At 36.5% G+C, this 12977-nt stretch overlaps 1 long non-coding RNA gene across 1 annotated transcript; it reads left to right on the top strand.

Moving 5' to 3' along the window:
- The first annotated feature begins 10754 nt into the window (after window positions 1-10754).
- LOC127129070 (uncharacterized) lies at window positions 10755-12597 on the top strand. Its single transcript, XR_007806140.1, has 3 exons — window positions 10755-11180; window positions 11884-12157; window positions 12283-12597. It is a non-coding gene; the product is annotated as an uncharacterized LOC127129070 (long non-coding RNA).
- The last annotated feature ends 380 nt before the right edge of the window (window positions 12598-12977 follow it).

The following is a 12977-nucleotide window of genomic DNA, read 5'->3' as shown; positions in this document are numbered from 1 at the left end:
GACTAGCCTACTTTTTCCGGTACGTAAACTTTAAGATTCTGACAATATTTTTTTACTAATTCATCATGTTTCCGGTACGTAAACTTTTTCGTCCCATGCATATAACTTCTCAACACGGTCTTGTTCGCTCTTCAATTCCTTCTTGCAATCCTTCAACTGGTCTTGAAGTTCTTGAGATGGGCCTTGTAGCTTATATCCATATTTCTAGCATGATATTGAGTCTCGACGAGTTATTTCTTCTTGGTAGAGAGGCCATCATAGGTTCCTTTTAGAGCTTCACCCATTTTCCTTCTCTTGTTTTGTTCAACTTCAACAGCCTTGAGCATGCGCTCTCTCTTCTGATTAAGGTTGAACTTTAGGTCTTATTTCTCTTGTGTAAGTCTACCAAGATCATATTAGAGATCAACATTCTCCTTCTCCAATAACTTGATAGCCTCTTTAAGCTTATCTACTTCAGAAATAGAAACCACAGAAGGTGCAAGAGGCTTGAGACTCATGTAAGGTTCCCAAGGATACAACAGTTTGACAATCTTGACTCTTGATATAACCCAGTCTGTATATGGCTCTAATAGAATGAAATTCTATTTACCAAGTTCCTTGTTCCCAATATGATGGATCTTGCCCTAGGCAAGGCGTATTCTCTTCAATAGCTCATAATCATCAACCACTACGCCAAAAACTGGAATAGACAGCGCACCTTAGAGGGCGCTTTATTACAAAAGCGCACTCTAAAGTGAAGCGAAAAAATAAGGAGCGAACAACTGGAATAGACAGCGCACTTTAGAGGGCGCTTTTGTAATAAAGCGCCCTCTAAGGTGAAGCGAAAAAATAAGGAGGAGATAGAGGGACAACAATACATAGCGCTTTTTAGAAAGCGCCCTCTAAGGTTACCCTTAGAGGGCGCTTTTAAAAAAGCGCTCTATAAGTCCATGTGCATTTCCAGTTTATAAAGCGCTTTTGGAAAGCCTTAGAGAGCGCTTTCATAAGCGCCCTCTTAGGCCCCCTTTAGAGGGCGATTTTTTTCCACAAGCGCCCTCTAAGGTCCCCTTTAGTAAACATTAAAATTATAACATACTGCGTGTTTTGTTATTTCACTCTGTTATTTTCGTTCTTTTTCACGTTAGGGTTCTCACTGCTACGATTTTCGCTACTTCTAAGGCGTTCTCCTTCCACCTCTGTTAGATCTACGACGTTTCCTCCTTCTATTAATTCGTTGTTAGCTGTTCGATTTTGACACCATAGGTATTTTTCTAATCTTCATATTACTTGGTTTCTCTTCTGACGTTCACTATTGTTCATTTTTGGTTTCATTTTTCTTGGTTCATACATTTATTGAGTATTCTCAACAATAATTATTGTGTTGCAATGCTAGCAATGGAGACTAGGCATTATGGGTTAAATTTCACCAACTGTTCCATTTGTTTCTCGATGTAGAAAAAGGAGGCAGCAATATCTAAAACACCTTCTACCAATCAAAGGTACATTATGCAGCTTATGAGTGTATTTATTCTAGCATACATAGCGTAGCTAGTAACTTAAGAAGTTTAGGTATGGATGTTATTTGATAGAGTAAATTAGAGTCGACTATTCTTCTGTTAGCTTTCAGTTAGACCATTATACAATTCTACATATATATTTTCTAGTCAATGTTTATCTTTTGTAAAAACTATATGATGATATATAACTATGCTACAAATTAATGCATACCACTAATGCTTAATGCATGGTTCATACATTCTCATGCTATTGAAGTCAGAGATATCTGAAAATGTTGAGAAACTAACTCAATAAACCAAAATTGTTTTGGTTTTGGGTTGTTGTTGGAGACATGAATGCCCTGCACAGAGACTAACTCAATAAAGCGAAATTGTTTTGTCTCATCCCATTTTTGGTTTCTCTTCTGAAATTGTTTTTTGTTTATTCTAATTAGTAATGGATAATACATGGATGTCTTCCAATCGATTGTCGAAAGAGTACGAGAATGGGGTATCAGAATTCGTTAAGTTTTCCGTTGCGCACGCCGAAGACCCCAGTAGAATGATATGTCCTTGCTTGGGTTGTTGTTATGGGAAACGGGTTGACGCAGTTCAGTTGACATCGCATCTAATGAGGCATGGAATTGATCGAAGTTATACATGTTGGAATTTGCATGGTGAGAAAAGTAACGAGAATGTTGAACCGGGGGATAGTACGACCTATGCCTCAAACTATAGTGGCACAGATACATACGATTGTGATCGAGTTGAAGAGATTGCAGAAGCACTTGAAGGAGATCTTAAGGATTGTCCCGAAATGTTTGAGAGGTTGGTAAGTGATGCAGAGAAACCTTTGTATGATGGTTGCACTAAATTCACAAGATTGTCTGCGGTATTAAAGTTGTACAACTTAAAGGCGGGCAATGGATGGTCGGATAAAAGTTTCACAGAGTTATTAGCCCTTTTGAAAGATATGCTTCCTGAGGATAATGTTCTTCCCAATCGAACATATGAGACCAAAAAGATGTTGTGCTCTATTGGCATGAGCTATGATAAGATACATGCATGTCCAAACGATTGCGTTTTGTTTCGAAATGAGTATGCATCATTAAATGAGTGTCCTAAATGCGGTGTCTCGCGATATAAGAACAAGTTGTCTCCAGCAAAAGTCTTGTGGTATTTTCCTGTTATTCCGAGATTTAGACGCATGTTTCATAGTGAAACCGATTCAAGACACTTGACCTGGCATGCAGATGAAAGAATTATAGATGGAAAGTATCGACATCCGGCAGATTCACCACAGTGGTTGAAAATTGATAATGATTATCCTGAATTTGGAGAAGAATCAAGAAACCTTCGCTTGGCATTATCTACTGATGGAATGAACCCACACAGTATCCAGAGTATCTCACACAGTACATGGCCTGTGATTATTATGATTTATAACCTACCTCCATGGCTATGTATGAAGCGTAAGTACATGATGTTGTCTATGTTGATTTATGGACCTAAACAACCAGGGAATGACATAGACGTGTACTTGAAGCCCTTAATCGAAGATTTAAAGATTTTGTGGGAGACCGGTGTGGAGGTTTATGATGGATATAGGAAAGAAAGTTTCAACTTGAGGGCGATGTTGTTTGGCACAATTAATGATTTTCCAGCATACGGAAATCTATCAGGGTATAGCATAAAAGGTCAATGTGCGTGTCCTATTTGTGAAGATAAAACAGATTGGAAGCGCTTGGAGTTTGGTCAGAAGAATGTCTTTCTCGGTCATCGGAGATTCTTAAATTCAAATCATCACTACCGTGGATGGAGAAAGGCGTTCAATGGAGAGACAGAACAAGGCAGAGCTCCACCTATATTGACGGGTGATCAAATTTTTGAAAAGGTGAAAGATTTGGATACTCAGTTTGGCAAGCCTTTTGCCCACACACTTGTCAAAAGTGGGTGGAAGAAGAGGTCAGTTTTTTTTGAATTGCCGTATTGGAAGTCCTTGTATGTGAGACATTTTCTTGATGTTATGCATATTGAAAAAAATGTATTTGAAAGTGTTATTGGCACGTTACTCAATATACAAGGAAAGTTTAAGGATGGCCTTAAGGCAAGAAAGGACTTGATAACGATGGGAATAAGAACTGAATTAGGACCCTTGAAGAAAGGAAAACAAACATATCTACCGCCTGTTGCTTATACTCTATCTAGAAAGGAGAAAAAAACATTGTGTAAGTTTCTAAGTGAAGTTAAAGTTCCAGAAGGGTACTCTTCAGATATTAGAAGACTTGTGTCTATGAAAGACCTCAAGTTAAAGAGTTTAAAGACCCATGATTGCCATGTTATAATGGAACATTTTCTCCCAATAGGTATACGTTCTATTCTTCCAGAAAAAGTAAGAAGCTCTATAACTAAGTTGTGTTCTTTCTTCAAGTCAATTTGCAGTAAGGTGATCGATCCTGCGATCTTACCAATGTTGCAAAAAGAAATCGTTATTACTTTGTGTGAGCTTGAAATGTTTTTTCCTCCATCATTTTTTGACATAATGGTACATCTAGTTGTTCATCTTGTGAAAGAGACACAATTGTGTGGACCAGCTTATATGAGATGGATGTACCCTGTTGAACGTTATATGAAAATATTAAAAGGGTACGTGAAGAACCGAAGTCGACCAGAAGGTTGTATGGTTGAAAGATACATTGTTGAAGAAGCGATTGAGTTTTGTACTGAATATTTGTCTAATGTTCAGTCAATCGGACTCCCCAAGTCTCAGCTTGTCGAAAAGAAAGAAGGAAAAAATCTAATTGGAAATAAAATCGTGGCAGTATCAAGGGTCGAACGGGATCAAGTGCATTTGTATGTTTTGCACAATGAGAATGAGGTTGAGCCGTATGTTGAAATTCACAAGGATGTTCTCCGAGGTTTAAATCCCAATAGAAATGAAAATTGGATAGTACGAGAGCACAATCGATGTTTTATACCTTGGTTTAAGGATCATATTTATTCAAAGTATTATTCAGATCCCGCTTCAATAACAGAAAGGTTGAGATGCTTAGCATATGGTCCAAGTTTCCATGTTTTTTCTTATAGCGCATACGCGATTAATGGATACACATTTTATACCAAAGAACAAGATGATAAAAGTACTATGCAGAATAGTGGTGTCGCCGTGGTAGCTGAAGCAATGCACATATCAAGTGTGAAGGACTTAAACCCCAAATTTGCAAATCTGTCGTATTTTGGTGTTATCGAGCGCATTTGGGTGTTTGATTATGAGAAGTTTCAGATTCCTATATTTGGTTGCAAGTGGGTTGAAAATAATAACGACATTCGAATGGATAAGTCAGGATTTTTGCAAGTGGATCTTAATAGGGTGGGATACAAAGATGAGTCTTTTATTCTGGCCTCTCAAGCTAGACAAGTGTTCTATGTCAATGATCCGAAAAGTACGAAATGGTCTATAGTTCTTTTTTCCAACAAAGTAATTGATGAAAACACTGGAGATCAAGGTGATATTGATGTTGAGATTAAATCGTTTACCAGAAATGATCAAGATGAGAATATTATATCAAATGATTCATATATTAGAAATGATCATAATGAGGGTATTTGGATCAATCCAACCGTCCGTGTTGTTAAGAGACATGTAGAACATATTCCAACCAAGAAAAGAAAGAGAGCTTAGTGAAAAAGGTACAGGTCAAATGATTTTAATTGTTTTCTTTATTACAGGTAAAATGGCTTTTATTACAGCAAATCGAGTCAGTTGCATAAAAAAAAAAGGTATAAACACAATTATATGATATTTATGCATAGAAAATGTTAATTCTTGATCTTATACTTCACCTAACTAATTTTATGATATTTTAGGTTCATGCTATTGATATTGAACAAAAAGAGGTTGTTGCTAAGAAGACTGCGGCTAGCAAAAAAACATACATCTCAGAGATGCTTTTGCTACTTAGTTTTATTTCTTTTTAAGTTATGAATTGGTTGTATATTTAGAATCTTTAGAAGTTAAACGATTATATATCAGTGGATTGTTGTATATGTATGGATTGTTGTATATAAGGCTTGTTGAATGCAATGTGTGAAAAAGGGCTTCAAATTATACAGTTTTAGGTGTACTGCTTCAATATACAGGTTGTCTAAAATAAATAAATAAATATAGCGCTTTTTTTAAAAAAAATTTAAATAACCACCCACTTTAGAGGGCGCTTTCCAAAATAAGCGCCCTCTAAACCCTTTAAATTTCCACTTTAGAGGGCGCTTTCCAGTAAAAGCGCCCTCTAAACCCTTAAAAGTTTCCACTTTAGAGGGCGCTTTCTTTAAAAAGCGCCCTCTAAAGTGGCCCTTAAAGGGCTTAAAGAGCCACTTTAGAGAGCGCTTTCACCAGGAAAAAAAGCGTTGTCTTTACCTATGCCAGCGCCAGATTAGAGGGCGCTTTAAAGCGCTGTTATAGGCCAAAAAAAGCGCCCTCTTTTCCCTTATTTGGCGTAGTGAACCCCTTTAGCGATCATAAATTCTTCCAACTGTTTGTCTTCAGGCTTCTCTTTTAACGGATAACCCAATTGACGAAGTTAAAGAGCATGATTGTAGTTGATCAATCCACCCTTGGCACCAATAAGAGGAATATTCTGGAAATCACCACAACTAAAAATAGGTTTAACCTCATCATGGTGTTAGAACAAGATTTGGTTATGCATCTATACCTTTGAGTTTTGATGATAACAATGTAGTATTTGTGTGAGAACAATTTTGGTACTCTAAAAAATTGTTATTGTATAGCTTTAACATCCATTTTTGATTCTGAGTTTATGACGTGAAACGTCATCAATTTCTACTTCTGCACTAAATCACTTATGAGAAGTTCTGAAAGAAGTTATGTTATTGCTGCAATGTTCTTTCTGCTTCTGCACTGATTGACTCTAAGAAGTTCTGAAAGACACTATGTTGCTGCTGCAATATTCTTTCTGCTTTTGCGCTGATTCACTCCTGAGAATTTTTGGAAGGACGTTATGTTACTGCTATAATGTTCTCTCCGCTTTTGCTTCTAGATGTGACTCTGATTATCAAGCTTCTAAAGAATGACACGCTTCTGAAGTTTTGTTACTTAACTGAAGACTCTGAAGATCTCAAGCCAGACAATATGATGTCAAGGTTCTTACTGAAGATTCTGAAGTTCTGTTACTTAGCTGAAGACTCTGAAGATCCCAAGCCAGACAATGATGTGGACAAGGTTCTGATTGAAGATTCTGAAGACTCTGATTTCAGCTTTGTGTTTCTTCTCTTCATGCTTCATCAACTTTTCATCAGAAGCCAATGAATTTGAAGAGAAGATCAAAGTGGATACATGATCAAATAGTACATGGTAAAAATCAAATATTCCTTCCACCACCTGGAAACGTGGGTGAAAGACAGTACTATTCTTCACACCTATCACAAATCTATTAGTGAACAACTGCTTTTTGGCATCCCAAATTTCCATCCAACGGTCCCTTTATTATGCTATAAAGTAGGACTTTGAGACTAAATAAAGCTAATTCAACATTCACAATACTGTTTTCTACGTGAAAAAGCTCTCAACTTTGTGCTTACTTTTGTTTAAGTGTTTGTATTTCATTTGTGTAAAATTTGCTTGTGTAGAAGCAACTTGTAACACAAAAAGTTATATTCAAACTTGTTTGTTTGTATTTCCTTAAGGAGACTAGGTTATAGTCGGATCCTTGAGAAGACAAAGAAAGTTGTTCTTTGTGCTTTTCCTTAAGGATATTAAGTTGTATTCGGATTCTTGAGAAGACAAAGAAAGTTGTTCTTTGTGATTTTCTGTAATCTGTTTGGTTATAGTGGATTAAGTCCTTGTGTAGAAGGCAAAATCACCTTGGCGGATGGACTGGAGTAACTTTGATTTCAAGCGAACTAGGATAAAATCATTGTGTCTTTCTCTCTTTGTTCTTTTAATTGTATGTATTTTTTGACTTGGTAAAAAGCTTTTGTTTTTAAAACCCGATTCAAACCCCATCCCTTTCTTGTGTTTTTCACACCTTCACATAGTCATGGCTATACCATACTATGTCATTGACGTTCAAAAACATCAATCTCTGAGACCACTTCAGTGCTCCCACGCTATCAGCAAAAAGTATTTTTCTCGGTAAGTGGGTCAATAGCCACTTGTAGAGCAAAGAAATACAAGAGTTAATCGTTCCCTCCTTCTTCTTGTTCCTGCAATGGAAAGAGAAGAAAACATCAGCTATAATAGTAGGAATTGGATTTCTGGAGATGAAGGTAGTAATAACAACTTTGTTAATGAATCCGTCAACATTTGGGAAGAACACCAAACCGTATATAGGAGAGCGAAGGCAGCATAAAAAACATCACAACTTCCATTATCAACAAAGGTAGTGGCCTTCTCAATCAAAAACTTCGAAGGAAACCCTCTGGTGTTGCCCTTGGGGCAAATGTTGGAATCAACCGCATCTTTCTTGAGATTAAGGGCTTGTGCAATCACAATAGATTCTGGAAACCCATATGTACCCATATAAGGAACCTTATCTCTGAGTGGAATACGGATGATGGAGAAAACTCGTTTAGAGTAGGAGCCAAAAGAAAATCCTGGAAAGTAAAGCAATGTAATATGGGGTCATTGAACTGGGAAAAATTAAGAATCAATATGGTATCTTCTTTTGTCAACAGAACACCCAACAAGTTAACATATGCCTTCTTAAAGACATCCATGTGATCACCAATCAAAAGAGCTCCAAGCTTCTTTAGCTCATCAAGCTTAGACTCCCTGAGTTTGTACTGGTATGTGTTTCTTCGGTCAGACTTCTCCATAATTGAATTATTTACTATGAATGACAGACTGAGGATTCCCTGAAAAATGAACATGCTAAATTAATTTTGATATGATATAATGGCATGGAACATCATGGATTCAAAGGTTCAATATATTCTGGATAATCTGTATATATTGACTGATGTAGGTTCAAAGGTCTGACGTATACATGAGAACAAAGGTATGTAGGGTTTTGGTTTCCTGAAAAAACCCAATATCCCCTCACAGGTTTGTACTAGTCTTCGACGAAGGAGGTCCTTAGAGTCATAAACCCATTTTGAAATACCACTTCCTGGGACGAATGACTCGTCGGACATTGATGCTCCCAAAAGGATCTACTCTAGGTGTGACGTCTCATGTTAACCCTAATCGAGTAATAACACCAAGTATGTCAATGACTCTAGTTATAATACTATCTTGTGTTTATCCTCAAGCTCGGGTATAAAACTTTTCTCTCATGTAGCATCATCTCAGTCTACCACAGAGAATATGACATATATCCAGAATATGAATATTTAAAGAAATAAAGAATGCAATAAATAATATAAAGATAAAGAAACTAAAGCAATAAAAATAAACACCCAAGCAAACAAACAAAACTAGGCTTGACTTGTTTATGGATTCCCCGGCAGAGTCGTTAGTTGTCCCACCGTGAAAAATACTTGAGTGCATCGCATGCTCGAAGATACAACAGAGTCACCATCGAACTTTATTTATTCCAGAGGAATGGGAAAATATCGATAAAATCCAGGGGAAGAGAAAAGGGTAAGGAATTCGGTTATACAAAGGGAATGTATTAGCACCCTCACATCCGTTGTACTCAACGAAAACCAGTTTGATTGTTCTTTGCGTGAATAAGTGTTACTATCTAAAGGTTACTTGTAAATTGGTAAGGTAAAAAAGAAGTTAATAATTAGTGTGCTCGCCAAGGAGTCGAACCCTCGTGCCTACATATTCTCATAGTGCAATGAGAAAATCAGAGATTCGTAGTTTGTGGTAGAAAATACGAATTTGTTGGTTGTTTTTAGTGGATGATGTTAATGTTCGTGTTCTAGCAGTTAAACGTTTTTTGTATGCTTGTGCATGGGAGACTTTTGTGTTGTTTGTATTTCGGTAGAACGGAAATAACATGTTCTTTGTGAAAAGGTTTTGGAATGCCCTAAGGCGAAATAGTGAATTTGATGGATTGAGATTGAATTTAGCATTGAAAAGGCTATCTAGATTTGAATTGCACTAAAATCTATGAATGGAGATGAATACTTTGAACAACTGGGTCAAGAGTCCCGTATCTAAATATATTCAGAATGAGGGTAGAAATATTTCCTCCCATTCCTTCTCTATTTCTTAAGACTCATGGGGCACAATTCTAATCATATTTTTAAGTGTTTTTGAATTTATTTACAAAAATGATTTTCGTCTTATATGGACAAGGAAAGAAAAGGGTGAAGATTGTTACATTGTTGTCTTGTGGAACGATGTTGAATATGAAGAAGAAGACTTGACAACTATTTGATTTGAATTGCGCTAAACTCTATGAACGGAGGAAAATACTCTGAATAACTGGGGCCTACGCCCCGTATTCAAAGATACTCAGAACAAGGATAAGAATAATCCCTCTCATTCTTCTCCACTACTTAAGGCTCGTGGCGCACAATTCGAATAGTGAATGACAAGTTGTTGAAGAAGATTCTTTATATTGTGTTTGATTGTCCCTTTTGTCTTCAATGTCTTAAATGTGAAGTGTGACTTGAGTGTGAAGTCCAGAACTTGAGTTGAGGTCCAATGCGGTCAGTATCAGGGCATAGTCCTACCAAGTGACCAAGAGGCTTATGATCACTTGATTTGATAAGTGGAATTAGACAGATGCTAAGTGGTTATTTGGTCAAAACTGATTTTGATCAGTAAACTAATCGGGGATATGAATCAAGCACATAAATTGTTATTAGATCTAGAATCCTAAAAAGATTAAGATGTTAATCATGCATTTTAACAAAAACTAAAACTAGCCAATTAAATGTTAATTAATATCTCATATTAACATGTATAGTTTCTTGAATGTAGTTTGAAAGTTAATTCTAACTAAACTAAAACATGCATTAACTATCATTATTATTTTTTATTTTCAAGTATGTTTCATCTCAAAATAAAATGTAGAAAAAAGCATTAAAAGAATTGAAATGAACTAAAGTATATTAAAATATATAAAAATGTATTAAAGTGTGAAAAAATGTCAAAAATAAATTAAAATGCATTAACATGAAATTACTATTGCAAAGGGATGCACAAACCAAAAATGAGTGTGCCCTGGAAACAGAGTCATTGGGCCTAACAAAGTGAGTCCCAATGCAAAATGTGATTGTTGTGTTTAGCAGGGAGGTATGCAAAGTAAATAGGTAGTGCAAATAGAAAATAGTGGGCTTAGAGCACTAAGGCCCAACCAACATCACAAGAGAGAGAGAGAGAGAGAAAATACAACAACTTCATCTTCTTCCTTTCATGCTCTCTCTCTTCCACCACTTTGCTCCACCACCGAAGGCGGCAAAGTTGCCCGGACCAGTCAAGTTGCAACATAAAAAATGCCCCTCTACATCTCCTCTTTTTAAATATCTCATGAATTTGGTTCAACACTCCACTAATTTTCATAATTGAAGCAAGAAAGTCATGAACCCTAACTATGAAAGCTAAAATTAAATGGCATAGGTGAATCATCGAGCCACCAAACCTTGGGACTTTGATTCTTCAATGCAAGAGCTACAATGTGGTATCAAGTTTCAAGAAAACAGAGGCAAAAGAAAATTCACCGACCTGCAAGATGGAGGTTTGTCTTGGAAATTGTTGAATTCTGAAGATTAAGAAGATGAAGAAAACCAGAGGTATGCTAATTTGAACATTTAATCTTCTACTTTTGTAATGAATTTCTTCTCTTCAAGAATTAGCCTTGAAAAAATCCGAACTGAATTGTTGTTGTTGATAATGATTACGTGAGTGTGTGAGAGTAGTGTAAAGTATATGAGATTTAGCTCAAATGGTGACAAATTTCAATGTGAATCTTGCTCCAATAGTGGTAGATCTTTGGTGTGGTGAGGGAGATGAATTGAGAGAGCGAATTCTGAGTTTGCAGAGAATTTTCAGAGAATGAGTAATTATGGTGTTTGTTGATTATGACTAAAGAGTGTGATGGCATTATATAGCTGAACTTCCCAACTGTTTCGGGCAACTTTTCTAGACAGCTCAGTTAAAGGTTAGGGTAGCAATTAATGTTAAATCATCTTATGAACAAGTTGGTTATGAAGTTAATGGTGTAAGATTTTCTATTAAATGTTAGTTAGAAGTGTCATTGGAATTCTAAATGGGATTATTATACAATTAAGTGATGTTAGTGTAACTCATGTCTTGGAGTTTTGATGAATGTTAGGGTGTTAGGATTACTTGATTCAATGCATGAAGGTGGTGGTTAGTCGCTGCATAATTGAGTGTAAATTGCAATGTGTTATGTGGACTGGTTTAGTAATGATTTGGAATGCTGAAATGATGAAAAACAACACTATATGCACTAATTGTGGCCTTTTGGTGCAGGTGTAACCGGTTACCCTGCTGTTGCTGACAGGTTACCAACACGAAAACAGACATTCTAAGGGGAGGGGGTTGGTTGTGCAGAGCAGGCGTAACCGGTTACACTATTTTATGTTAGGGTTATCGACACGAAAGTTAGGATTCTGGGCTACTAGAAGTGAGGAAATCGTAGGTGTAACCGGTTACACTATGTGTAACCAGTTACCAACATGCAAAAATGGCATTTTAGCTGCTGGAATGGCATGCATGGCACGTGTAATCGGTTATCTGATTCTTGGTAAATAGTTACCAACACTAAACTTGTTTTTTTTATGTTGTATGGTGTGTTGACTCATGTGCAAATGTGAGCTATGCATTGGTCTTGGTGACTTATTGTGTACGTGATTTGGTGTGTTTTTGCAGGTCTGGTGCATGGTATGAACGATATTCTAACACATCATGGAAGCTCAAACATGGAGGACTCATGAAGGGATGAAGCACATGGTGTCTAGGATGGTCAGTTGACTTTGGTCAACCATTTGACCAAAAGTCAACGGTTGACTAAAAGTCAATTGTGGGTCAAATGATGTAAAATAGTGTAGATTTGGTCTTCTAGAACCCATTTGTAATGGAATAGGATGTTTTTGTAATGAAAAAGTCATTTTGCAATGTCTTGTGTTGAAAATCTGAACTTGTACTTGAATGAAACTTGCATGAAACATGAATTATTTGACTTGACTCTGATTAGCAAAGCCTTGACTTGAATCCATACCAAACGACTAACTCCATGAAAGATTAGTCAATCTCACTTGCAGTTCATAATCAGATCCAATTCCATGATGTAGTCCACTTGATCCACAAGCATATCAGACCGAAATTAAGTGTAGTATCAAAATACCATAGACTTGATTCTCAAGAACACCATGAAGAGGAACTTATCCATCACTTGTGTCATGAACACCAACCTCTGAACTAATGATGTTTATCTAAGAAATACAATTGTACATGAATGAATATGACATGAATATGCACATGAGCTTATAGTCAAAAGTCAAATAAAAATGTAAATGAAGTAGGACAAATTTTGGGGTATGACAAACATGTCCACTGAGAGGTGG

Source organism: Lathyrus oleraceus, chromosome 3 (genome assembly GCF_024323335.1).
Source record: "Lathyrus oleraceus cultivar Zhongwan6 chromosome 3, CAAS_Psat_ZW6_1.0, whole genome shotgun sequence".
Classification (NCBI taxonomy): Eukaryota; Viridiplantae; Streptophyta; class Magnoliopsida; order Fabales; family Fabaceae; genus Lathyrus; species Lathyrus oleraceus.
This window is presented reverse-complemented; position numbering and strand designations above follow the sequence as displayed.